The sequence below is a fragment of the Phoca vitulina genome, unplaced genomic scaffold (assembly GCF_004348235.1).
Source record: "Phoca vitulina isolate PV1807 unplaced genomic scaffold, GSC_HSeal_1.0 scaffold12, whole genome shotgun sequence".
Lineage (NCBI taxonomy): Eukaryota > Metazoa > Chordata > Mammalia > Carnivora > Phocidae > Phoca > Phoca vitulina.
This window is the reverse complement of record NW_022589715.1, coordinates 37049402-37076005: the sequence shown is the minus strand read 5'-3', so window position 1 is coordinate 37076005 and position 26604 is coordinate 37049402.

Sequence of the window (26604 nt, the reverse complement as noted above, 5' to 3'; positions counted from 1 at the left end):
AGGAGACCTAATTTGAGAAAAGATGAAGTAAAAGTGGAGGATATTTTTCTAATTTGAGAATTTTCAAAATGCAAACTGGATTGATATAGGATATTTCTAATAGGCTCTAATTATAAATATATTTGTGTGGCACAATTTAATTTATTGGGAAACTAATTTTATTCGATCTTTTTTTTTCTTTTTAATGTGAAAGCAAAACCTCCACAATGTTGCCATAATACCATAAATATAATTTTCCAAAGTGGAAACCATGGCAACTGTTTTTAATAATAGAATATGATTGGCTGCATATGAAAAAATAAAACCACATTCTAAATAATTAAATTGTTTCTCAATATAAAATAATAATATCTCAAACATTTTCATGTTTTTATGTGTACAATGTGATACACTGTTTCAGTCTGTAGGGAAGCCTATAATTACTGGACTATCTTTTCATATGCTACAGTCTTTTTGTCACTAATCCATGAATTAAAATGATAATTCAAAGAAAATAACCTGTCTGGAAAAGAGAAACCTGAAAATTAAGTCCTGAGAATTAGGTCCTTTAGAATAAATTCTTTTTATGTTGGTCCATCCAACTGAATACATTTCCTATGATTTGGGAGGAAGAGTTTTATCATTTTTAAAAGGGGTCAGGACAGGGAACACTGATTTAAATCAGATGCCTGTCAATTTGGCCTCACATATCTGCATTCATATATTCCAAGAGATGAAACAAAAAGCCAAAGGCTTTTCACTGACACAATGTCTGTCCAAACAACAAAAATCTGCTGAAAAGAGAAAATTTTAACTCAAGCGTCCAGCTGTTTTAGCTTCCTAGTGGGCATTTGGCATCACTGCAATAAAACATCTGCATGGCTAAAACTGCTCGCCTTTTCACCGCATTGTCTGGCAGGACCTTTTAAAAGGAGGCCATAGTAGAATCGTTTTGCCAAGTTCCAAGACAGAATTCAAACCATATTGCCTATATGTTGTTCAAATGTCTTGAGGAATAAGGTTATGGGAAGACATAAATAGATAAATGACTGGATAACAATAAACGAATGAATAATTCATACACATGAAAGGTTCAGGCAGCGATACTCATACACATGGCCCTGCTAAGCAAAAAAGACAACCCTGTATCCAAATATAGTGTCAGGACGAGAACTAGTGAATAATATTTTACTTCTCCAAAGGTCAACATGATATCACTTAGTCTGCCAAATTCTAATAGCTATTGCCCAGTCATTAGCGGCTAAGTCGGAGATGGTAGTAATGATTTTGACCCTAGAAATTTCATTCCTGTTTTCAACGAGTTAATCAAAGGAAGGCATATACTTCTCTTCAACATCTTGAATATGACATGTATGAGTTGCTGTTCGGAATATATTTCTCAAAATCATGTGTGCTGTTAATAAATATTTATGGAGAGTAGAAGAGTATATTCACGTATTTCTCCACATGTTGTGATCCATCTTGTAGTTTCAGCATAGATTCTGTTGTATAACAGAGCATTTAATTTTCATAAGGGTACTGACCTGACCAGTAAAGCCAATCTTCTTGTCAAGATTACTAGAACCTTTCTTTTTTAATAATAAATGTTTACTTTTTTAAGGAGTTCTCTTTGAGAATCCCAACTGCCACAGAGCTCTCTTCCATATTATTTATTTATACTAGAACGAGTCATGTAAGACCTATTTCCAAGTAACTGTATACTGCACTTCTTTTATATGGCTTATTTAGCATCTATTACCAACTCAACTTGGGCACATAGAAAGGAGGAAAATGTACATTATAAAAATAGAGAAGCAGTCTGAATATTACCACAAGCTGTTCACAAAAGAAAAAGGAATGTTATCAGATCTGTATTTTGCTGACCAGTACCTGATTTGTGTGTGCATTTCTGGTAAGAGTAGATAAATGAAGGAATACTGATTTAACATTTCAACTGCTATATTCATTCTGGCTTTGATTATAAAAAAACAGCAAAGAACTCAGCTAATCCATCCCTTCTGTCACATACCCACTTTGAGCTTAACCCAGGAAATCCCAAAATTCATTCTGTGAAACTCAAAGACTTTAAAGATTTCAATACCACAGTGTAAGCATTCATTCAGAATGAATTTCATCTCATACCTTTCAAATTATTTTATTGAAATGTTACATTATAGTACTCTCGATAATTCCATTTTTTTAACCAATTCCTTAAGTTTCTTTAAAAGGTGATTATAGTCATATTTTTTCAGAGGTCATTCTATATACAACTGCAGAGCTGGAAAAAATCCTTTGAGATACATCTAAAGCAATATCTTCAATTCATCTTAATATATGGATGAATGATAGTTATCATGGACAAATGGTAAGTATTTTAAACATATTGATAAAACTCACAATGAGAGAATAAAAATATCAAATGAAGGTATATTACTCTGTTTTTAAAGAACAATACAAAAATATTTTGTAATTAAGTAAATTAAAATCTTTAACTGTATATTTAGAGAATGTTTCAAAAGCATATGTTTATCATTCATTAGAAAAATACATTTCTGTTGTAAAATGTGCATTTTTTGTAAAAAATGAAAATAGAAATAATAATTTCCTTCTTTTCCCAAATGTTTAAATTTCAAGTAACCAATATTTGTACTAATGCGCGTTTTTAAAATAACTTGAATATTACTTAAGTGTTGTTTCCTTTCAAAAGCAAGTACTATCACCCAGCTACCCCACGCCTCCCACCCCCCACCACTGTTGTAGTTGCTTTCATCTAAAAATATATTTATTTTAGACTCTCAAAAAAAAAAAAAAAGCAAGTACTAACTTGGAAAAACTTCTAATTTATTTTTTTCTTTTCTATCTACAATCAGTTTTCAATGAGAAATCATTCCTAGAAATCATATGTTAAAGTAGCAAAAAAGGGAAAAGTTATAAAATACTTTGGGGGTTAACATCTGTATCCTGATCAGTAAATTTTATGACCTAAAGTGACTCCCTGTGGTATCATTTATTACAGTTAAAATGATTGCAACTGGGGGCCCATGACACTATTACCTGTTTCTGTAGATTTATTAAAAATTAGCAATTCCATTTATATCTATGAGATTTTAGGGATTACACTGTTATAGACTAGAAAATTGATAGATTTATGTGTCTAGTGAATCTAGTTGTACCGACTAATACAGCAACAGAGAAAATTTAGAGGTTTGTACTGCTAAAGGAGTTAACCTTTGGATAAAGAAACATTTCTCAAGTAGAATGTGAGAAATTATTGAATCCATAAATTGTCACTGCTGCAAAGTTAAAGAGAGAGAGGGAGAGAGAGAACCAACAGCCCAAGTTTAACTTTTGTACCTTTGTATGAGGAAGAATGAGAAGCGAAAGTTACCCAAAACAATTTGTACTATGACTTGGTTTGTTAATATAATTGCTCATGAGGTATTTATTGCTGAACCACAGGATCTCTCAGCTCAAGGCTTTCTTTTGGGCTGCCTTGCATCAAACTGTATCACATGACTTGTGGGAATTTCCACAACATCTTGAATCACAGATTACACATCACATATCCCTCCTAATCCTTAGCGCTGTCCCAAGCACAAAGTAGACATACAATAAATATTTCCAGTTTGTTGTTACTGTTGATAATTCAAATACATATTGACTGCCCGTGATTTATGCTAATGCCAGAGATGCCAGTTCAGCTTTCAAACAATTGTATGCAGATGGTTTGCCTCCATGGAACTTGACCCTGCCTTCTATGTCAGAAGGTGGCCATATGGTCTATGTCTTGGAAACTTTACTAGGCATTAAAGTCTATTAAATTATAGTCCAGTGGCACATATTCATGAAAAGTACTTTTACTTTGTTCCTTGTTTTATTTTTTTAAACCACACAATATACAGATATAAGTACCTTATAGCAAAGCTGATATTTAATTTATTCACATAGCATGGGTACTGGGTATTGGTAACAAGAATCTGTTCTGACAGGTCCAGGCCCATGCTGAATCAGTGGTTAGGTATTTTGCATACCCTTTCCAGTTTTAAAGGGTATTGCAGAAAGACCAAAGACATATAGTATAATCCGTACCATCAAAAAGATTAAAAATGTTTTTAAATCAAGAAACACTTACACACATACACAGTCTGTGTGTATGTATATGTACACATAAATATACATACATATATGTAGACATACATGTTTGTATGTGGACACACACAGGAATAGGTTTGGTGATAGAAAATCAGAGCATCACCTGAGGATGGGGAAGATATCCTGTAAATAATGGGGCTTGATTTAGGTACTGAAATAAAATGAGATTTTCTTAAATGAAGTGGAGTGAGGGCAATGTTTCAAGTAGTTCTCCTACTTGAACTTAAACTCCTAGCTTAATGTATAGAGGTCACAATGAAACACTTTTTTTTTTCTTTTGAATGTATAATTGAAGAAGAACTGGCAGAAATTAGGGTGGGGATACTCGAAGAGAAAAAAGATTAATAATTACAATTCAGGTATTCATAATATTCCCCTAATTATCAACCTGAAATACCTGCAGAAAAATTTACACAAACCTTTTTAACCTTTTATGACCGTTGTCATGGAACAAGGGCATGCAGAATTTAAACAAGATGCATCTAATTCTATTCTTTTATCATACGACCTCCTTACTTCCTGCAAGTATCCTGTGTAAGAAGTTATACTGGGTTGTTCACACTTGGTTTATTTACCATTTATATCCCTTGCAAAATTCTTCTTAGATTAGTATCGAGAGATGACAAATGACAGCAAGGAGGAAAAAGTAGGAATGAACTCCCGAGTTCCATAAATGCCTTTTCAAAACAAGGTCCACATAATTTCTTTTTCTTTTTTTCATTAAAATTCACAACATGAAAGTCAATTTTTGTTTTCTCAACAACAGATGAAAATTGTTTTTTAAGGTCTTTACATGCCAGCATATTGCCTTTTCCCTGGTCTAATACTAAGTGACAGCCCCATATTGAGCAATTTTAAACCAGGTCTTCGATTTACAGCAGACATGTCAAAATTTGTGATAAATGAAATAGATATTTAATGACACCTAATGTGTAGTGATACAGCATAATATAGGTGGTTTGGCTTAGAAAAGACTTGCAAACATTATGCACCAAAGCAGAGCAGCTGAAAGCTTAGCATAATTCCATAAGATATTCAGCTACAAAAAGATTTCATAACGAAAAGATCAAGAAAATAATACATTTACTTGAGAATGTGAAAATTACCTTGGAACTTATTTGCATTCCATCTTGGAACATGCCAAGGTTTGGAGCTTAAGTTTTTTATTTCCTGTTTATTGGAGGTTCTTAGGTTTCAAGAGAATAAATACTTATTTCTGAGTAAGCATACTTCTGAATTTAAAACAGAATACATAATTACTCTAAATAACCATCAGAATATTAATCTATCAATGGTCTAACACTATGTGTGCAATCCTATGATAAAATATCCTTCATTTTATTTAGTTACTAGTTTTATTCTCTTTAATTGAAAGTGTGGATATATATATATATTATAGATATATCTCCATACACACACACACACCACACATATATGTTTAAAAAATATAAGAAATAAAACAAAAATCACTAATGATTATATTAATCTGCTACAGCCACTGTTACTATCTTGATGTGTTTCCTTCAGTCTTTAGTTTATGCGTATATAACTTATTTTTTCCTTCAAACGGAATTTTAAAATATTTAGGAGACTCTAACATGGTTTACAGCAATCTCTATACTCTTAATCAAAGAACAGTCTTACTTTATATGGATATCATCCTTCTAGAGGGAGTGAATACAAATGAAACAGCAGGGAAGGAAAGGAGCATTTGCGCAGCAGGTTAGAGTAACAACAAATGTGCTTGCAAATGAGAGCACAGTGGGTCTCAGAAAAGGAGGAGTAAACAATTAGAGAGTTAAATATCAATAAATATATCTATTGCTTAGAACTAATCACTCTATTAGTAATTATCTATTAGAAATTCAGGGGAGAAAAGTGTTTAGATCAAAAAAGTTTGCAGGAACAAACTATGTACTGAGAAGAAAGCCCTTCTCCTACCCAATTGGGGTAAAAAGGCTGGTTTAACACTGCATGGGACTAAGGAAGGACTTTCTTTTCTTTTGCCTTTTTTTTTTTTTTTCAGTGGTTGGGGGAGAAAGGAAAGGAAGAGAAGGTAAAGCGGATCCAGGAGATGGCAGAACATCATGTTACAATATGTAACCCTCCCTATAATTTCTCCTCCCCAGTGCTCCCTGCCCACCTACGTCTTCAACACAGATTCAGACAACACAAGTATTTGCTGTGAATGAGTGTTTTGTGGAAACCAATCTAAGTCCAGTGGTTGAGGACAAAAGGGGAATACAGTTGAAGACAGCATGATGAAGTGAGGTGTACAATCTACAGAAAGCAAGCAGAAGGCCTCTGGACTCTCACAGAGCCATGGACACAGGCTTAAGTCAAGTTTAACTAGATCTCTGAGGGACAGTGTGGCCTTAGCTGCATATAGGTCATCCATTTATATTGATTCAACTTATATATTGTTTTTTTTAAAGATTTTATTTATTTGTTTGAGAGAGAGATAGTGACAAAGATAGTGAGAGAGAGAACAGGAGCAGGGAGGAGAGGGAGAAGCAGGCTCCCCGCTGAGCAGGGAGCTCAACATGACCAGGGGCTCCAACCCAGAACCCTGGGATCATGATCTGAGCCGAAGGCACTTAACCAACTGAGCCACCCAGGTGCCCCCTTATATTGTTTATAAGACAACATTTTTGTAAGCACATTTCTATTGACTCTGTAATATTATTATGATAAAGTATTCTAGCTTTTATATCCTACTCTATTTGTTTCCAGCTTTTTAAGATTTTAAACAAAACTGTCAATAGTAATTTTACATAAATTAGGCAAGCAAGTCTAATTATCTCATTAGGATAGATGAATGCCTAATCTTGCATTGAAAAATTAAATGTTTACAAGTTATGATATACATCACAAATCTCTGAGATAATCTGTATTAATTTGCACTCTCACCAGCAGAGAATAAATGGATCTATTTTATTATAATGTTACCAGGACTATTGTATTTTAATAGTATTTAACTCTTTTAACATTAAAAATATTGTCTACTGGGATACATTTAAAGTATTTTAGAACAGTTCCATTTCTTATTTCTTCCCAGGGACCTCAACAGAAGGCAGGAAAATTGAAAAGCAGAGAGCTCCTAAGAATGAGAATATATTTGCTCGGATTAGATCAATTTCTCCATTTAGCTTTTGTAAATGTTTGGGGATGAAGTAAGAACCTCCCATTTTGCACACAAGCATACATTCCTCATTTTCAAGGCTCAGCACTGGGGATCTGGTGAAGAAAAGATAAACCTTACTTATAGTCTGGATATCTCACTGGGAGATGTATACGGAGGTGCTATTAGATCATATATCCACCTGCAGGTACAGAGAGGTGTTCTGAGAATGTTGTTTTTCCTAATTCATATCTACTTTGCATCACTTTTGCCAGTTTCTGGAACTAATTTTTAATGGCTCTTATATCATAAGATGTGGAGGGATAAAGAGGATTTTTGTCCTAAGCCACTGAGCATTGCCCACACAGCTGAAGCTAAAAATGGATAATATCTGTATCCCTTAAAGAGATTACATTATTTCTGAAGGGTTAACTTCATATTCCATAAAAAAGTTTACCAGTGTACAAATGCTTCTAAACATACCAGGATGGAATTTCTCTCTCTCTTTATTTCTCTAATATGTGCCCTCTGAGAGGAAGCACATAGGCCCTTACTCCCTGACTTGATCAAATACACTTTGATAGTATTAGAACAAATACATCACTGAAGGACATTCTTCTAACCACGGATGAACACTTCCACGGGCAACTCATGGCTATATGGTCAGCCATTTTTTCCTTGTCAATGTTTCAGCAATGCTTACAGCCAAACTAACGGCATGAAAACAGGAATTTGCGAGTAAGAGGATAACCTACCTCAGGACAAAGTCAAAATATCTGCTTCTCTTTTATTTTGGTTAACCACTGATTACCTCTTCTCATTCATATATCTCTGATTAGTTTTTAACAAATTAGGCTCAGGAGTTGGAAACATTTCACAGCTGTTCATTCTTTAGGATTATAATGTGGGTGGTATGCTGCAAAAACTTGGGAAAAATTAATCTCCCCTATTCATTAATGTTGTATTGGAATTTTCTCTCCCAGTGACCTGACTGCAAAGCATGACACATGACACAGCGTTTCTTCCTTGCTGACCATATGTGAAAACACATTGTTGGCCCACAGCCCCAGATGTTATTCCTTAAGCCCATTACTTTTTGTAATTCTGCTTCTGAGAATGTTAATATGCTTGAAATTTTTGCCCCCAAAGATTCCTTCCTACTGCTAAGTGGTGGTGACATCCCACTGGCTAGTCTGGCAGCACCAAATATTTCCAGTAAAGCCATTTTTTGAGAACCTATGGATATACTGAGCTTAATAACAGATATATGCACCTAGTATTTGCCCAACTTGACTTTGATAATCATGGCTATGCACACCTACTCTATGGCTCTTATAATTACTATAATTTATTTTCCTTTCAATATGACAACTAAATTCTTTTCTAAATGTAGATCAAGGCATGCTAATGAATATAAACATTTATTCTTTTATTCAGTAAGCATTGATTAAACATCTTTTAGGAGTCTGGTACTCTTTAGGTTTCGGGGATATAATCCCTGCTTCCACAAACCTGACATTCTAACATCATAGAGTGAAAAATCGTAAGAAGAAAAAAGGAGGGTAAGGACTAGAGAGTAACAGGAGGGAAGCCAGAAGCCTGGAGTTGGGTGAACAAGGGGGAAATGGAAGGAAACCAGGTCAGAGAGATAGCCTAGATATGGTGGTGTGCTGAAACCAGCTCACACGGTGTTACATGAGCTTTTTATAAAAATTTCAGGAATTTTGTGAGCCTACTATTGAACCACTGGCACCTTAACTTCAGGCATGGTGGGAGCATTTACATGGAAATCAGCAAATGCTACACATCCAAGATTCCCTTCCCCCAGAGATTTGGTTGTTAAATATTTGCCGGCATACCACTGCCTAGAGCACTACGGTTTTATAGTCATGGAAAGTATTGAGATTATAAATTAGATAGAAAATTATTGGCGAGTTGTATGCATGGCAGTAAAAAAATCTCTGGCTACTGCATTAAGAGCAGACTATGGTAGAGAAAGAGTGGAAACATAAAGACCCTTTGGAAAGTTTTTTGCAGTTGTTACTGAAAATCCTCCAGCTGGATGGAATCAGAATTTCTCAATCTTCCAATTATTCACAAATGAGGCAGCTTGAGCAGATTATATGACCTGAGGCAGAGTTTCCTGAAAATAGACCTTTCGCAGCAATGGCACGACTCCAAGAAATCTTTGGCCAGGGATGGCTGAGAAATGCTCACACTTCTCTTTTCAAGGTATTGATACAGTTCATCTGTTGATTGTTAGTGGGCCTTAGTTGGGTGCTAAACTTTGGATCACAAAATAATTGTTTTAAATGTATATTTACTCCTGATGAAATTTTAAAGTACGCCAATGCTACACTTCCCCAAAACTCCCAAGAGAAACACTCAAACTTTCATAAGATGGAGATTTGAGGTGAAGGGAAAATGAGGAAGACCAGTTTCTGAAGTAACCTCCAAGGTTCTCATGTACTTCTCCATGAACGGCTCCTTTGGGTGAAGGGAAATGGAGAAAAGGTGGAAGAAGTCAAAAAATAACTGTGTTCTGAAAAATTCCAAAGCCTCTAGAGATTAGAGAAACCAAAGAACTAAAGAAATTCTTCCTCTTGACACCACTATCTCAAGTACCAATGGTATTTGATTAAAAGATTCTATTAAAACTGTGGTCTTTTAATTACTGGCTGCTGTTGATAACTCCTAAATACATCAAGCTTACCCATGATGACTGGTACTTTGAAATATATAGTGCACTATTTGTTTTGTTTTTGTTTTTCTACTAAACAGAGGAATTAGTTTGCTGGCATTTTCCTGGAAAAAGGGATACCCTCTCTTTTTCTTTTTTTTATTTAAATTCAATTAGCCTACATAGAGTACATCATTAGTTTCAGATGTAGTGTTCAATAATTCATCAGTTGCATATAACACCCAGTGCTCATCAAATCACGTGCCCTCCTTACTGCCCATCACCCAGTTACCCCAACCCCCCACCCACTCCCCTCCAGCAACCCTCAGTTTGTTTCCTACAGTTTAGAGTCTCTCATGGTTTGTCTCCCTCTCTGATTTCTTCCCATTCAGTTTTCCCTTCCTTCCCCTATGATCCTCTTCACCTTTTCTTATATTCCCCGTATGAGTGAAACCATATGGTAATTGTCTTTCTCTGATTGACTTATTTTGCTCAGCAAAATACATCATCTTTTTTTCTTTTTAGGTAAAGCTTTTGGCTAAAGTATATCACACAGCTCAGTAACTATTCACCCATTGTAACCAGCTTTAAATTGAAGAAAAAGAATACTACCAGTATCTACTACTTCATGCTCTGTCACTACTCCTGCAATCACTGTCCTAGCTGATAGCACTCAACACATGTTATTTGTGTAGCAATATATTCTGCATTCTCATTGCTTTATAATAATCCACTGTAAGAAATACATGAAATGTGCTTTGTCCATGATACTGCTGTTTGACATTTGGGTCACTTCCCGTGTTTGCCTATTGTGAATAATAGTTCTGTGAACATTCTTTTAAATGTCTTATGATGAACAAATATACATATTTCCTTTGGGCATATATGCAGCAGTGGAATTGACGTGTCCAAGTGTGCACATGATCAACTTTGGTATATGCTGCCAAACAGATCTCAAGAATGTTTTTAATGTTTATACACCATGAGCAGTGTAAGAAAATTCCAGTTGCTCTACATCCCAACCAATATTTGGTATTCTCAATCCTTTCATTTGGATGCTGTTTTGGTGTATATGTAGTGGTATTTTTTGCCATTTAAATTTTCACTCCCCTGATGATTAATGAGAATAAGTAACTATTTCAAATTGTTTATTGGCTATGTAGATATATGTCTTTGTAAAATGTCTTTTGAAGTCTTTTGACCATTTTTCTATTGGGTGATTTTTTTAATTGATTTTTTCAAGTTAATTTTTTCTAAATACCAGTCCTTTATCCTATCTGTATGACATCTATTTCCACTATTTCAATGATACTACTTAATAAACAGAAGGTCTTCATTTTTAATGTAGTACAATTAATTTTTCTACAGCTAGTATTTTTGCATCCCATTTCACAAAACCTTGTATACCCCGAGGTCATGAAGATGCTCTAGTAGGTTTTATTTTAGAAGGTTATTGGTTTATCCTTTACATTTTGACTGGTGATCCAATTGAAATAAATACTTTTCTATGGTGTGAAGTATGGGTCAAGGTTAATTTTTTCTTATATAATTATCAAATTTACCTGGAACCATCTATTGAGAAGGTCATTCTTTTCCCTATGCCTCAGCTATAGACCATTTATCACGAATCAATTGGTATATTTGTGTGAGTCTGTTTCTGGCTGAAGCACTGTGCTAATTGCTTGTCTCCTGGCTTCTAACATTTCTCTCTGTGATTCCTCTTCTCCAGCATCTTAACCTAAACTGCTCCTCACCATTTCCAAGTAGAGAGTTGCCATATTTCATCTAACTCCTCTAACTCTTTTCAACAGGAGCATTGTCCACCACAAGCATGAGTGTGTCTGAAGCAGAAGTACTCAAAGTTATCATCATGCACTTACTTTAAAAACAGAGCCTTTCACTTGTGGTGACAGAGAGAGCATAAATAGAGAGAATCACTAAACTCTACACCTGAAACTAAAATTCACTGTATGTTAACTAACTAGAATTTAAATAAAACTTGAAAACAAAACAACACAACAAAACAGAGCCCTTGCGGAACCTACAGTAATTCTTGAATCAGCAGAGAATTCACATTATGACAACTCAGAGGAGTTTTATGTCTAATTCCTAATGAATATTTGCAATTCATTAAAAAGTATTGTTAGTTTAAAAATAAAATTAAGTGAATAAAACACCTTATTTAATTTTTTTTTAGGAATGCCCAAAATAAAGACTAGTTGTAAAAGATGTTGAATAAAATTGAGAGTTTTAAATGCACTTAATAAACAGGTGTTATTTCTGAAATAAGTGTATTTCAGGAATAAGGCTGACTTGAAGCATCATGGTAACATCAGAAATATGAATTTGGAAGTATAAAATTGACCAAAGAAGTACTTTGAAACTACTCGATGTTATTAAATCTGGAACAAATTTAGTACTGTGCATAGTAACCAAATCATGGTTCCTGACTTTCAGAAAAATACAATTATATACAGTTAAAAAAATATATATTTTCTAGGCTTCAGAAGTATATGTAATGGTCAAGATCCCAACAGGAAATAAATAGTGCACTTAAATTATGATAAATCAAGGACAGGTTATTTATAAAGGCACTGTTTTGGGGTCCAGGTGAACCAGACAGGATAGTGGGGTGACCTGTGATTAGTAGCAGTAAAACGATTTAACTCCTAGATGTGAAGAAACAAAGAAACCATTACCAGAACCAGAATAGAAGCATACAGAGAAGGTCATCTTGAGAGGAACAGTGATCTTACCTGGAGGGTCACAATCAACCCAAGAACACTCTACAAGGAGAGGGTTTTCCCTACAGAGAAATAAATACCCAGAATACTCTGACCTGAATCCCCTTTTCTCTTTCCAGGCTCCTACTGACCAAACCCAACCAGATGTCGGAGAGCATAAGAAGCCAATGTTTGGAGTCCATACAGATCAATCTCTTTCTGGATACAGAGCAAAGTAGGGTAGAGAAGTTGGAAAGTGGGAGATATCTATAGCAAAAGGGATTTGAAATTCTACCTTGGCTACCATATATTTACTTTGTTGGCTCTTCTTCAGATTTAATTATTTTGTGCTAAAATATAATTTCAAATCAATTAGACTTTGGAAATTTAGGCAGATTAGATTCAGATAGATGATGAGTATTTAACCTTATAGTAAGTATAAACGTGTATTTTGCATGTGTAAGATCTCAGGAATGAGTTTTGGGGGAGAGGCAAGGGATACAGATCTATCAGAAATATTCCTCAGAAGGTTCTACTACAATCGTTATGGAAATAAAAAAGCATAATTAGTTCACCTGGGAACATTTTTGAATCCTTTAAAAACCATTTGGCATTGCTATTCCCTATAAGGAAATCTAGATTAAAGGAATCAGTAATTAAAATAGAGAGCTTCAAATGTACTTAATAGAGATGTTCTTTACTGAAATACTAGGAATAATATTGGCTTGAAGCATTACTGTGATTTAAGAAATAAGAAGTAGGAGGCATGCAGCTGGCTAAGGTGGAGTATTTATAGACAGTTTTTGGATGTAAATCAAAACTCTACCAAGAAGGTTTAGAATAGAATGGATACTTTATTAGGTAAGGTTCAATCTACAACTGTGAGTCAATTGAAAGTTAATAGCAGCTTTGTTAAAGGTCATAGATAAATGGCTACTGTAGTTTTAATGAATATTTTATTCATGTCACCTTTAAATTAGTTAAATTTGGAAAGAGTAATGATGTAATGCCAAAGGATCCTTCCTGGAACATTAAAAGCAGAATTTAATTTTAAGGCTTTAGTAACAGTTTTAGCTCGCCAATACAAGATTTTAAGGTATTCGGAGTCTTCCTTTTTTTCCTTTTTAACATTTATTATATGTTAGAATTTGTTTCTTAAATATATATGTTTTATAAAAACAATGTAGCAGGAAGATCATGGAATTTACAATGATATAGAACTCCTTTTCAATGCAAATTCCATCAATTACTATCATGTAAAATCAGGGAAAATAATTTAAGTCATTTCTTTGAGCCTCAGTTTTCTCTTCTGAGAAATGAGAAACACTTAAATTTTTGAGCATAAAGATAGCCTTCCAATTAATATCACTTACCCTCTTCAATTTTGTCTCTGTAAGAATAAAGCCCCTTTGTATGATCCAATAAACAGTAAATCTACTAAAATAGAGAGACCCAGGGAATTTTTCTTGTAAATTGTGTGACATTGAGCATTACAAAACTGAAACTCATGAATTATGAAGGCCAGTTTGAGTGAAGAAGCTATGTGACAGTTGCAGTCAGAGAGAGACTGCAGGTAGAATTTCTAGATGAGGTTCCCAGACATTAAGAGGAAGGAGCGTGAACAGAACAAGCGTGGACCTGTCGTGGTAAGCCCAGCCTCAGAATCATGACTCAGAAACTGGTGTCAGGGATGAAAAATAGGAAAACAAGAGGAGATCAAAGGAGCTAGGTAAATGGAACAAGAAGATGTTGGGGAATCCAATATTCACATGCATGGGGAGCATCTGTCTTGGATCACTTTAAAAGGCCAGGTGAGCACTCACACTGTGCAGTGTCTGCTCGATCTTGAGGGCCCCTGACAGTTTCTTCCTGCTGAGATAAGATGCCCTAAAGAGCCATGAAAGTGTGGAATATTTCAAATGCTTTCCTTAGTCATCAGTTACTGAAGCTTTATTAGATAAAGTTTGTAAGGCCTTCTGGAATCACATAATAATTTAAGTGATGGAAATTATCTTGTCAGTTGCCCACATACTGTATACTGCACATCACTTGAATTGGTAAATGCCTTTTATTTTTTTTTATTTTATTTTTTTTTTTTTTTTAAAGATTTTATTTATTTGAGAGAGAGAGAATGAGAGAGAGCGAGTACATGAGAGGGGGGAGGGTCAGAGGGAGAAGCAGACTCCTCGCTGAGCAGGGAGCCCGACGCGGGACTCGATCCAGGGACTCCAGGATCATGACCTGAGCCGAAGGCAGTCGCCCAACCAACTGAGCCACCCAGGCGCCCGGTAAATGCCTTTTAAAAAATAACTTTTCAAGAAAAATATGAACTACTGAATAACCACTTGACCACTTGGAAAACAATCCCATAGTTTGAAAGTCTATTAGAAATTGACTTAGTCTAAACACCATAACTCCTGTTCATTTGTCTAAAATGTTGGTAAAGCATGATTCAAAAATACATTACACATAAAATGAAATTGTCTTCTAGTCACTATTAATTGCCTTTGGAATTGCCAGATAAGTAGGTAACCAATGATTTCCTAATGGATTCTAAGGCAATTTACTGTCAAACTCAAAATCCTTTTACCAAAGAGTATAATAAATGCGTGCACAATTATTCAGAAATTCATTCATTTAATCAATGAATATTTATTTAGCCTCTATGCTATGCCCTGCCTTGTTTTAGGAAGTGAGGATACAGTTGTAAATAAGACAAAGTGTGGGGCCTTATTAAAGTGCTTACATTCTACTGGAAGAAGAGAGTTGACTAAAACAAACAAAAATCTAAACAAATAATATACAGTATAAAGTCAGGTAGAAATTAGTGGAAAAATAAACCAGAGTGAAAAGACAGAGAATAGAGACATTTTAGACAATGTGGTCAGGGAAAGTCTCTCTAAAGAAATGATTTTTGAGCCAGAATCTTGAATAAAGAGCAGAAGCAAGCCCTACAGATCTCTGGGGAGAAAGCTTTCAGAGCAGCAGGCACAGCAAGTGCAAAGGGCCTGAGGTGGGAAGTTGTTTGATGTGTTCAATGAAGAGCAGAGACTTTTTTTCAGCTAAAGTGAGAAGAGGTAGTCAGAAGCCAAATGATAAGGGCTTTATAGGCCTTACATGGGTTAGGAATCATGTGATTTGTCTTATGTTTTAAAAGAATTTTGGTTTTCTTGGGGAAAAGACAGTAAGGAAACAGGGAGACCAAAAGGAGTAAAAGATCCATTAACAAGCATCATAGCAATCCAAGCAGAAAGTGATGTTGTTATAACTTAGGAAGTGGCAGTAAAGGGAATGATGAGCACTTGGATTTTGTACATATTTTGAAGAATGGGATTTACTGATTCACTGGGATATGGTTATAAGAGAGAAAATTGAATTAGAAATGACTCCAAGTTTTTTCTTTTTTTCTGCAATTAAGTAAATTTTTTTTAGATGGGTAATGCTGGGAGCAGGTAAAATTTGGGAAGGAAAAAGATTTTGGTTTTAGATATATTAAGTCTAAGATACCTATTAGCCATCCAACACAAACATGTGAAGTGATGTTTATATATTCATACCAGGAGTTAGGGAGAGATAGCAAAGCAAATGATCTTTAGTCTATAACTGACATCTATTGTCTACCTTTTAACTTGGCATTACAGAAGAATTTCTGAGGAGACTCATACCATGAAATCCATGGGGCTCTTTAAGGCATGTTTCTCCAGAGTAAGGCATTAAGGCCATTATTGATCTCAAGGAATCACCTCAGTATATTTCTGATTGTTCAAGACGGTGGCAGGCAGACCCAGAACTTTGGGAAATCTTGCATCTATAAAAAAGGAAAACCTAAAATGGGAAAAGCTATAAGTTGCTTTTCTTTTTTTTTATGATTTTATTTATTTATTTGAGAGTGGGCGGGAGAGCACAGAGGGAGAGTAAGAGGGAGAAGTAGACTCCCCGCTGAGCAGAGAGCCCAACGCAGGACTCTATCCAAGGATCCTGAGATCATGACCTGAGCCAAGAGCAGACACTTAACTGACTGAGCCACCCAGGCACCCCAAAAGTTGCTTTTCTAAGACAAACCGAGAACAGATGAAACTATTTCATCCAAAGACATGGATTTGCTTCTAAACATGAATTGTCTAATACAATAGTCACCTGTGGCTATTTAAACTTAAACTAATTTAAATTTTTAAAATGCAGAGGTCAGTTCCTCATTTGTACTAGCCACATTTCAAGAGCTCAGCAGCTACATGTTGGTAGTAGCTACCATATTGGACAGTGCAGAAGTAGAACATTTCCATCATCACAAAAATGTATTACAAACTAGTGGACTATCCTAGCTTTTGTCCTCAAATATCAATTTATAAGTCATGGATTCACTCAAATTATCAATGTAATTTGGTTTTCAGTGGTCTCCTCAAGTTTGTTGTATTCTGTATCAGTACTGTCAGTTCTGTGTATCAAAGTCTTTTCTGAGAGAATGTTCCAAAGTCAGACCTGAATTCTTTGCAAACAGAAGCTGATGCACTCAATCAGTCCTGAAAGAGATTGTAAACTGTGGATTATTAGTTTATGTGGTAATCCATTTACAATTCACTTATTTTGTTGGTTTTCTTCCTTTTACCCCCTTGAATTAAACTAAGCCATGTTACTTGCTTTAGTCATTGAAATGTGAACAAATTTGATGTAAGTCCCTTCCAAGAGGAAGACTTCAACAGCTGAATCATGATTTATCATGCTGCTTCCCCTCTGCCACATCAACTGGCAATGTTTCTCATGGTGAAACCTCTGTGAGACTGGGTCTCTGAGGGAGGACAATGAAAAACACTACATAAAGCATGTAGAATGGATGTGTAGAATAAGTGAGACATAACTCCTGTTTGTATTAGTCAGCTTTTGTTAGATAACCCAAATGGGAGTGGTTTACAATAACAAATGCTTATCTCTCTCTCATGTTACATTATGGCCACGGGTCAGCCACAGCTCTGAATTGCTATTCTATGTGTAATCCCCATCTCAGTAAGCAGCCCTAGAAAGCACCCAAGTCTTGAACTAATGCTATGGAGAAAAGAATGAGAGTAGAAGTAGAATCCTACAATGGCTACTAAAGTGTCTGTTTGAATGTGGTATACATCATACTCATTCACACATCATTGGCAAAAGCAAGACAATGGCCTAGTCTCATGTCAACAAGGTAGGGGTGTACATTATCCCACAAGGAGGCACTGTATGTCACATGGGAACCAACAGGGCTATATGATCTTGTGACAGGAAGGAAAGCAAATAATTGGAAACAATAATATAATCTACCACATTACTTTAAGCTATGGAGTTGTTTCTTCAGCATAACATAGCTCATCCTTTCTAATGCAATGTATTAAATACCTCAGATAGAAAGTATCTATCAATCAATTAAAAGCTATTTATCAATCACTTATTATCTAACAAAGATAGATGTTGAAAAATTCTAAATGCCTGCCCTAAACAGGCTAACAGCAAGCATAGACACACTTATGTCAATCTGAAATCAACCTTATTTCCAACAGATCAAGAAATTATAATGTTTCAAAGGGTCACTGGAATACTTCAGTAAACATTACTTGGCCTATAATAAGCTTCCTGGAACTATGAATAATGTTTGTTAGATAAATGAATGTAAATTAAATTAGTAAGCCCTATAATACTCATCACTAATATATTAGATCCCAATTTGATTAGAAATACATCATCTCATTATTAAGAATGCTTAAAACCCATATATCTTCTTCTCTATCTAATGAAGACGTAGGTTAATTACCAGTCTGTCAAAAGATAATGTGATACTCTAGAAAGTATTATAGAAAAATGACTGGTACAGCTATGAACCATCCTGAGAAATCTTGTGACAGAAAGAAATTAACTCATGCCATTTGTACACTGTAGGCAGTAAGCAGAAGTTCAGAAATAATTACATGGCTAAAATCAAGTAAAATCTTCAGACTTGCCTAATTATATGGGATCCAGTAGAATTAATCAAAATGACTTCTTTAATGATTCACATTCCCACTGTACTCAGTCTCCAGTTCCCATTCTCAAATTTGATCTGTGTAACATCAGGCAGAGTTTGTTCACTTGAACATTTGTTCACTTAGCAAATAAGTACTGTGTGCTTCCTATATGTCAGCCACTGTGAATAAATAAGAGATTAAGGTATTCATTGCCCTGCCCTCTTGGAGCATCCATTTAAGACACCCAGAGTATTCTGTTTTGTTTTTATTTTTGAAGGCAACTTATTTCACATACTTTCAGGAAGAAAGTGTAGTTCTAATTAAACCACACACACAAAAAAAAAATGGGCATAAGAATTATTTTCAACCAAAAAAATGAGTTGAGCTCAGCATGTCTTTCTTACATTTTGGGTAGCATGAAGTTTGAGACTAAAGTGCATGCCTATTAGTTTTCTGTTTTTCAAGTTCAGGGTGCCATTTCAACTACTAAGAATTATGTGAGTTTTTCTACATGTCCACAACAAAAATAGTAAAACTTTACCATTAGCTCAAAAACATGAGGTAGTTGAATAAAAAGGATAAATCAAACATCAAAGAGGCAAATATATCAATAAGATCAGCAAAGTGAAACAGCGTGACTATATTCCCTTAAATATGTTCAAAGTATGGTAGAATCAGGGACTAGTTGATGGTTTTAACTGGTTTTAAATATTAATTATTAAATATTAAGCAGCAAACCCACAGAATAGTACCAAAGTTTAGCCTATTTGTGTTAACCTAATCACACACAAATTCTAACCACGGATATATATTTATAACCCCATTTATCTAGAGGTCATTTATCTGGATTTATGGTTCATAATCACCACCTGTCTAATTTTAGAACATTTTCATCACCTCATTATCAGTCACTTCCCATTTTCCCCTAAACTCAGCCTCTAACAACCACAAACCTACTTTCTGACTGATGAATTTATTTATTCTGGACATTTAATATAAACAGAGTAATATGTGGGGTGCCTGGGTGGCCCAGTCAGTTAAGCATCTGACTCTTGATTCAGCCCAGGTCTTGCATGAGTTCAACCCCAGCACTGGGCTTCATGCTAGACATGGAGCCTACTTAAAAATAAAAATAAAAAATAAAAAATAGGGACACCTGGGTGGCTCAGTGGGTTAAGCATCTACCTTTGGCTCAGGTCATGATCCCAGGGTCCTGGGATCCAGCCCCACGTTGGGCTTCCTGCTCAGTAGGGAGGCTGCTTCTCCCTCTGCCTGCTTCTCCCTCTGCCTGCCGCTCCCCCTGCTTGTGTTCTGACAAATAAATAAATAAAATCTTTAAAAAAATAAATGAAATAAAAATAAACAGAGTATCATGTATGTGGTCCTTAGAAACTGGATGCTTTTAATTAGCATAATGTGTTCAAGGTTCATCAATGTTGTAACATGTATCTCTTATTCATTTACTTTGTTACAGAATAATATTCCATTGCATTGATAAACCACATTTTGTTTATCCATTTTAGTTGACATTTGCATTCATCTATTGAGGGAGCAAACTCTTATGATAATGTTATAAATATTTATGTACAAGTTTTTGAGTTGATACATGTTTTGTTTCTCTTGGGTAAATACCTGTAAGTTGAATTACTGGTTTATATGGTAATTCTATGTTTAATATTTTGAGAAACTTCCAAACTGTTTTCCCAAGTGGCAGCATCATTTTATAAATCTACCAGCAAAATATGAGGGTTCCAATTTCTCCACAACCTTGTCATCACTTGTTACTGGCTTTTTTTTTTTTTTTCCAAAGCCATCCTAATGAATGTTAAGTGATATTTCATTGTGGTTTTGATGTTCATTTCCCTAATGGCTAATGATGTTGACATTTTCTCTTGGGCTCATTAGCCATTTGTATATCCTCTTTGGAAAACCAAATCCCTATCAAAATTCTAATGGCATTTTTTTCACAGAAATAAAAACAAAACAATTCTAAAATCTGTATGGAACCACAAAAAATCCCAGATAGCCAAAGCAATCCTGAGAAAGGAGAAGGCATCATATTTCCTTATTTCAAACAATACTACAAAGCTATATCAATCAAGAGTATGGTACTGGCACAAAAACAGACACATAGACCAATAAAACAGAATCAAGAGCCCAAAAATTAACCCTCACAAATTAATATGTGACAAGGGAGCAAAGAATACTCAATGGGGGAGATGATAGTCTCTTCAATAAATGGTGCTGGGATAACTAGATATTCACATGTTGAAAAATGAAGTTGGATCCCTATCTTACACCACTCACATAAACAAAATGGATTAAAGATTTAAACATAAGACCTGAAACTGTAAAATTCCTAGAATAAAAAAGACAGGAAAAGCTCCCTTGATAAGGGTCTTAGCAATGATTTTTTTGAATATGACACCAAAACCACAAGCAACAAAAGCAAAAATCAACAAGTGAGACTACATCAAATTAAAAAGCTTCTGCACAGCAAAAGAAACACTCAACAAAATGAAAAGGCAACCTATGGAATGAGAGAAAATATTTGCAAATCATATATCTAATAAGGGGTTGATATCCAAAACACATAAGGAACTCATACAACTCACTAGCAAAAAAATAAACATTTCAATTAAAAAACTGGGCAAAGAACATAAAGAGCCATTTTTCCATACAAATGGCTAACAGGTACATGAAAAGATGCTCAACATAAGTGATCAGGGGAATGCAAATCAAAACCACAAGATATCACTTCATACCTTTTGTATTGGCTATCATCAAAAGGAAAAGAAATAAGTGTTGACAAGCATGTGGAAGAAAGGGAACCCTTGTGTGTTGTTGGTAGGAATGTAAATTAGTGTAGTCACTATGAAAAACAGTGTGGAGATTCCTCAAAAATTAAGAAATAGAACTATCATATGATTCAGCAATTCCGCTTCTGGATATATATACCTGAAGGAAACAAAACCACTATTTCAAAAAGATACCTGGAGGCACGGGGGTGGCTCAGTCAGCTAAGCATCTGACTCTTGATTTCCACTCAGGTCATGATCGTTTGTTTTTGAATGAACTTTTTTTTGGATCTTTGAAAACCTTTAGCTTATTTTCAGAATTCAGAAAAAGCTGATTTTAACAATTTTGCCAGTGTTTTTATTGTTTTAGGTGAGGAGCAGACTTTCAGAAGCCCTTACTCCACCTTTATGGAAATTCTGCCCCTTTTAGTACTATTTTTCCAATTATTCTGTAAATCTAAAATTATTTCAAAAAAATAATTTAAAATACACACACACACTTAGCAACTTTCAAATATATAATACGATATTATTAACTATAGTCATCATGCTATACATTACATCCCTAGGACTTACCAAAAGGAAAACACATTTAACTATGTGTGTTGTGGATGTTAACTAGACTTACGGTGATCATTTCATAATATATCCAAATATGGAATCATGATGTTGTACACCCAAAACTAATATACGAATATCATGTTATATGTCAATTATATCTCAATTTTTAAAAAAACTTAAAAATCTTTAAAAAAATAAAATAAAACACATATACATGTAAGATATTTGCTGAAGAAAATAACGAAATCTGATTTGTGAAAAAAAAAAAGTGTTTTTATCCATTGGGCTCATCCTTAAACCTAATTTCAGAATATAATGATACTTTATAATGAGGTTTAACACTTTATTTTTCATTTTGACCTTAAATATACCTAAAAATACTTAAGTTACTGAAGAATAACATAAGCATGCAGATAAGTGAAACTTACTGATAAAATTCCACAAAATTATTTGCATCAACAATATGTAGAAAAATGAAGACTTAATTCTGTTAATTCTAAATCAAATTTGGATTCATAAGCCTCTTCTGTAAGTTTCATAGGAAGAGACAAAAAAGGTATATTTAATTTTTCTCCAACATATTGAGTGAATCTCTTTGATCTCCCCAAATGTCTAACCTCTAACATTTTATTTTTTTGAATACTTACCATTTTTTTTAAAATGGTTATTTTTATCACTATGAATGATTAAATTATACTTTCCTATTTATGGTTCAAGGATTACAAAAAAGAAATAATTATTTTAAAACATAAAAATTTTCTCATTTGTTAGGGAAGTTGCCCTAACAAAAGGGCATTTCAGATGAATTCTCACATAGAAAGAATGTTTCTTTTACAGTATATCCTATTTATTTCATCCTGTTTATCTTTGATCAAATGTTGTTACTGCATATTCCTTATGGGAACCAAAAAACTTCAATGTTTAAAATTTTACATAGCCAAACCTGTCTAAAGAAAAATCTTGAGAAAGGAAAAGCCAGTCTCAAGAGCAGCTGCTCAAATGATGCCTAATTAAATTTTTACACACAGATTAAAAGGATATGCTAATACTTTGTGTACACTCAATGAGAATTTGTAAAGCAAGTTAGGTAATCAGAATTTATAAAGTATTGAGAGATACTCTTAAATTCTACCTGCTGCTGCTCCAGGTGCTATGTGGCAGTATCTCACAGACTGATGCTCAACCTGTGTGCACACTGGAACCTCCTGGGCAGCTTTAAAAAACAATTGTAATGCCCAGGTACCCATTCATCACATTTTGACTTAACGGATATGGAGTGTGGCTTGAGCATCAGGATTTTTACAGCTCCCCAAGTGATTCTAGGATGCGGCAACAGTTTTCTAGAGCATAGTTCTTAAAATTTACTGTGCATATGAGTCACCTGGGATCTTGTGGAAGTGCAGGTTCTCATCCAGTAGGGCTGGACTGGGTCCTGAGAACTGCACTTCTAACACGGTCCTAGATGATACCCAAGCTGCTGGTGCTTGGATTTCTTTGCACAGCATGATACTAACAGAAATTAAACGTTAACACCAAAAATAAAGTCCATAAACCCAGGACACTCACTCATGAAGGAGAGTATTTCAAAGCACATTTGAGACTAGTCTAAGAACAAAACTGAGAACAGCAATTCCCACGACAGTATTCTCTCCTCTCCTATAAGATGACTCTTCCTCAACTCCCCCTGACTTCGTTACATTTCAGGCTATTACAAAACATGTTTGTTCTTCAAATAGAGTTCAAGAAACCCTACCTTCCAAAATAAGTTTGTCTTTGCCAGCCATTTGAACTCCCTTAAATTCTATGCAACTCATTACTGAATTCTCTTTCATTTTTGCCATTATAAATTTTATAAGGGCAATGGCTATGTCTCATATATCTTCTAGTAAAGGTTAAGAACAAACAAGTTTCAATAAATACTTGCTAACTGAGTAGTGTTCAGATGTGCCTCAGATATTATACAGATACTGGGAAGCACTTAGCCTAAGAAGTCAGGTTGTAAGAAAAATGACTGGCTTACATAGGCTGCTATTTAACTTTTACAACTTGTATGTGCTTGAAATCCTATAATATACTTCTTCCAAAAATAGGAATGCATGGTACCAGTTGCCTATTGAATTTTTCTTCAAGATCTCTTGGACACTGAATACCTATACAATACACATCCTGTAACTGCATCATGCTTGAAAATGGGGGCGTGTCTTTATGGGCCCTGAAATCTTCCTCCATCCATTAACTGAAACATTAAATTCTCTTTTCTGAGCCTCAGGCCTTTAGTTTTTGTACTACAACCTTATTAAAATGTAAATACCGTGCAGGAGAAACATTTTTAAAATGTATTATTAGTAATCTATCCATAAGTATAAATGAAGAATTTGAGATTCAGTTTGGTAGAGTGTAGGAATACAGGAGAGCACATCATGTATTTCTATACACGGCAGTTCCAGAGAGACCTAATGTTCCCCAAATCCATTCTTGTCAGATTAATTACAGCTCCCATTGAAACATCAGCTCAGAATAAACCAAACTTACTCCATTCATGTATTTAGAACGTGCTTAGTGCCCACTATATACATGACTGTGTAGGATAATCATAATAAAATAAAAAATTTCTCCAAAGTTAGATTCAAAGTAGAAGGTAAAATGACAGAAAGTAAAGGAACAAATTTATCAACACTGGACAGTTATTGTATAAGGTGTGTTATAGAGGCAAGGTCACTGGTTACTTTTCTCTTTAAAGTTAGAATAAGGCAGCTTCTCCTTCACTTTCAAAGCAGAAGTGCCCATATCCATGAGGATGACATGATCACTGATCCCAGTGAGGCATTCCAGAGTCTTGTCACATTTATGAGGTGTTTAATAGTATTCTTCTATATGAACTTTAGCCTTCATTATGCATAGTCTAATTTTTTAATTATGCAAAGTATTTACATTGAACTTTCTAGAAAAATCAGTTTGATAAAGCTGATACATTCAATCCATATTTAAGCGGTTTCCAGATTGGACTCAGTTCCATTATCCACTTTGAGTTTTTTTATTGACAATGTTTAAAATTCCAGAAAAGGGAAGAAATTGAGAGAGAAAAAAATTTAGAAAACATACCCACAAAAACAGGATCTAAATCAATAACTCACACTGTTAATAATAAATATAAACAAAGATTTCCGAATATTCTTGATGAAAAACCTACAATGCCTGTGAAACTATCACTACAACCATGATAGAGGACATTTCCATTTTCATCCCTTATAGTCAGTTCTTCCTTCTGCCCCTGTCCTGGGCAACTGTAGATCTACTTTTTGTTCTTTATATTAATTTACATTTTCTAGAATTTTATTATACACTTGTCAGAAGTCATCACATTATACACTTTGAATGAATGCAATTTGTAGTGCATAAATTATTCTGCAAGGAAATTAATAAAACAAATAATAGGACAAGTTTTTAAAAGTTTAAGCTTTCTGATCAAAGTCCTGTTCATTGAGTCTCATGATGTCACAAGGTTCTACACTGTATCTGTTTCTCAAGAGTGCAGAAAGCTTTGGAAAAGAGTGATTACTCTCTAGGACTACTCAGTCTGCTGTAGAAGTCAGCAAAGACCTCAAGGAATTGATAGAGTTAGCTTGGTATCCCCTAGGTATTTTCGCTTCCAGGTGTATCCCTATGTGTTTATTCAACTGAACTATGAGTAAGAAAAAAACAATTGTTATAATTTCTTTCATTTGACTTCCTGGTCAAACTAGAATATCAAACACACACCCAACTCCTTCCTTCCCACTCCAACAATTTTTTTAAAAATTAGATGAAAGATTAAGTCATTTAATTTAAGGCCCTGATTAAGAATGATCCCAGAAGGGGTGCCTGGGTGGCCCAGTCAGTTAAATGTCCAACTCTTGATTTTGGCTTGGGTCATGATCTCAGGGTCATGAGATTGAGCCCTAACTCGGGCTCTGTGCTCAGTATGGAGTCTGCTTGTCCCTCTCCCTCTGCTCCTCACCCCACCCCCGTTCTCTCTCTCAAATAAATAAATAAATAAAATCTTAAAAAAAAAAAGAGAGAGAGAGAGAAGAAGGAGAAGAAGAATCCCAGGAAAGTGCCATTCAAATCACAGTTAAGAATTCAGGCTCTTGTGAATTTCTCGGCCAGCTCTAAAAATAGTTCCTTAACATTAGATGTCAGCACCATGTTTTCTTTTTGCTGGTATGAAAGGTCTAATTGAAATATTGTTTGAAGTTATTACCTCCAGATACCACTATAGGAGCTTAATCATCCCATGTTCCTTTCATTAACAACTAGATTTGCTCTGGAATGTTGTATTGCAGTATCATAGGAAGACGTGGTAGAAGAATTAAGGTTATACAAAGCTTTTTGGAATACACAGTAAGCAGCACCTCAATAAAGATTCATGGAACTATAGATTTACTTCCATTTGTACAGGAGATAGTCCTAAATGGTAAGCAAATCAAACCATTTTTAATGCTACACAATCTAAAATTATCCCTGGATGAAGTGTAATTGCTTTGGAATTCTAGGGCTTGAGATACAGTCTTTTTTTTTAAGATTTTACTTATTTATTTGACAGAGAGAGACAGCGAGAGAGGGAACACAAGCAGGGGGAGTG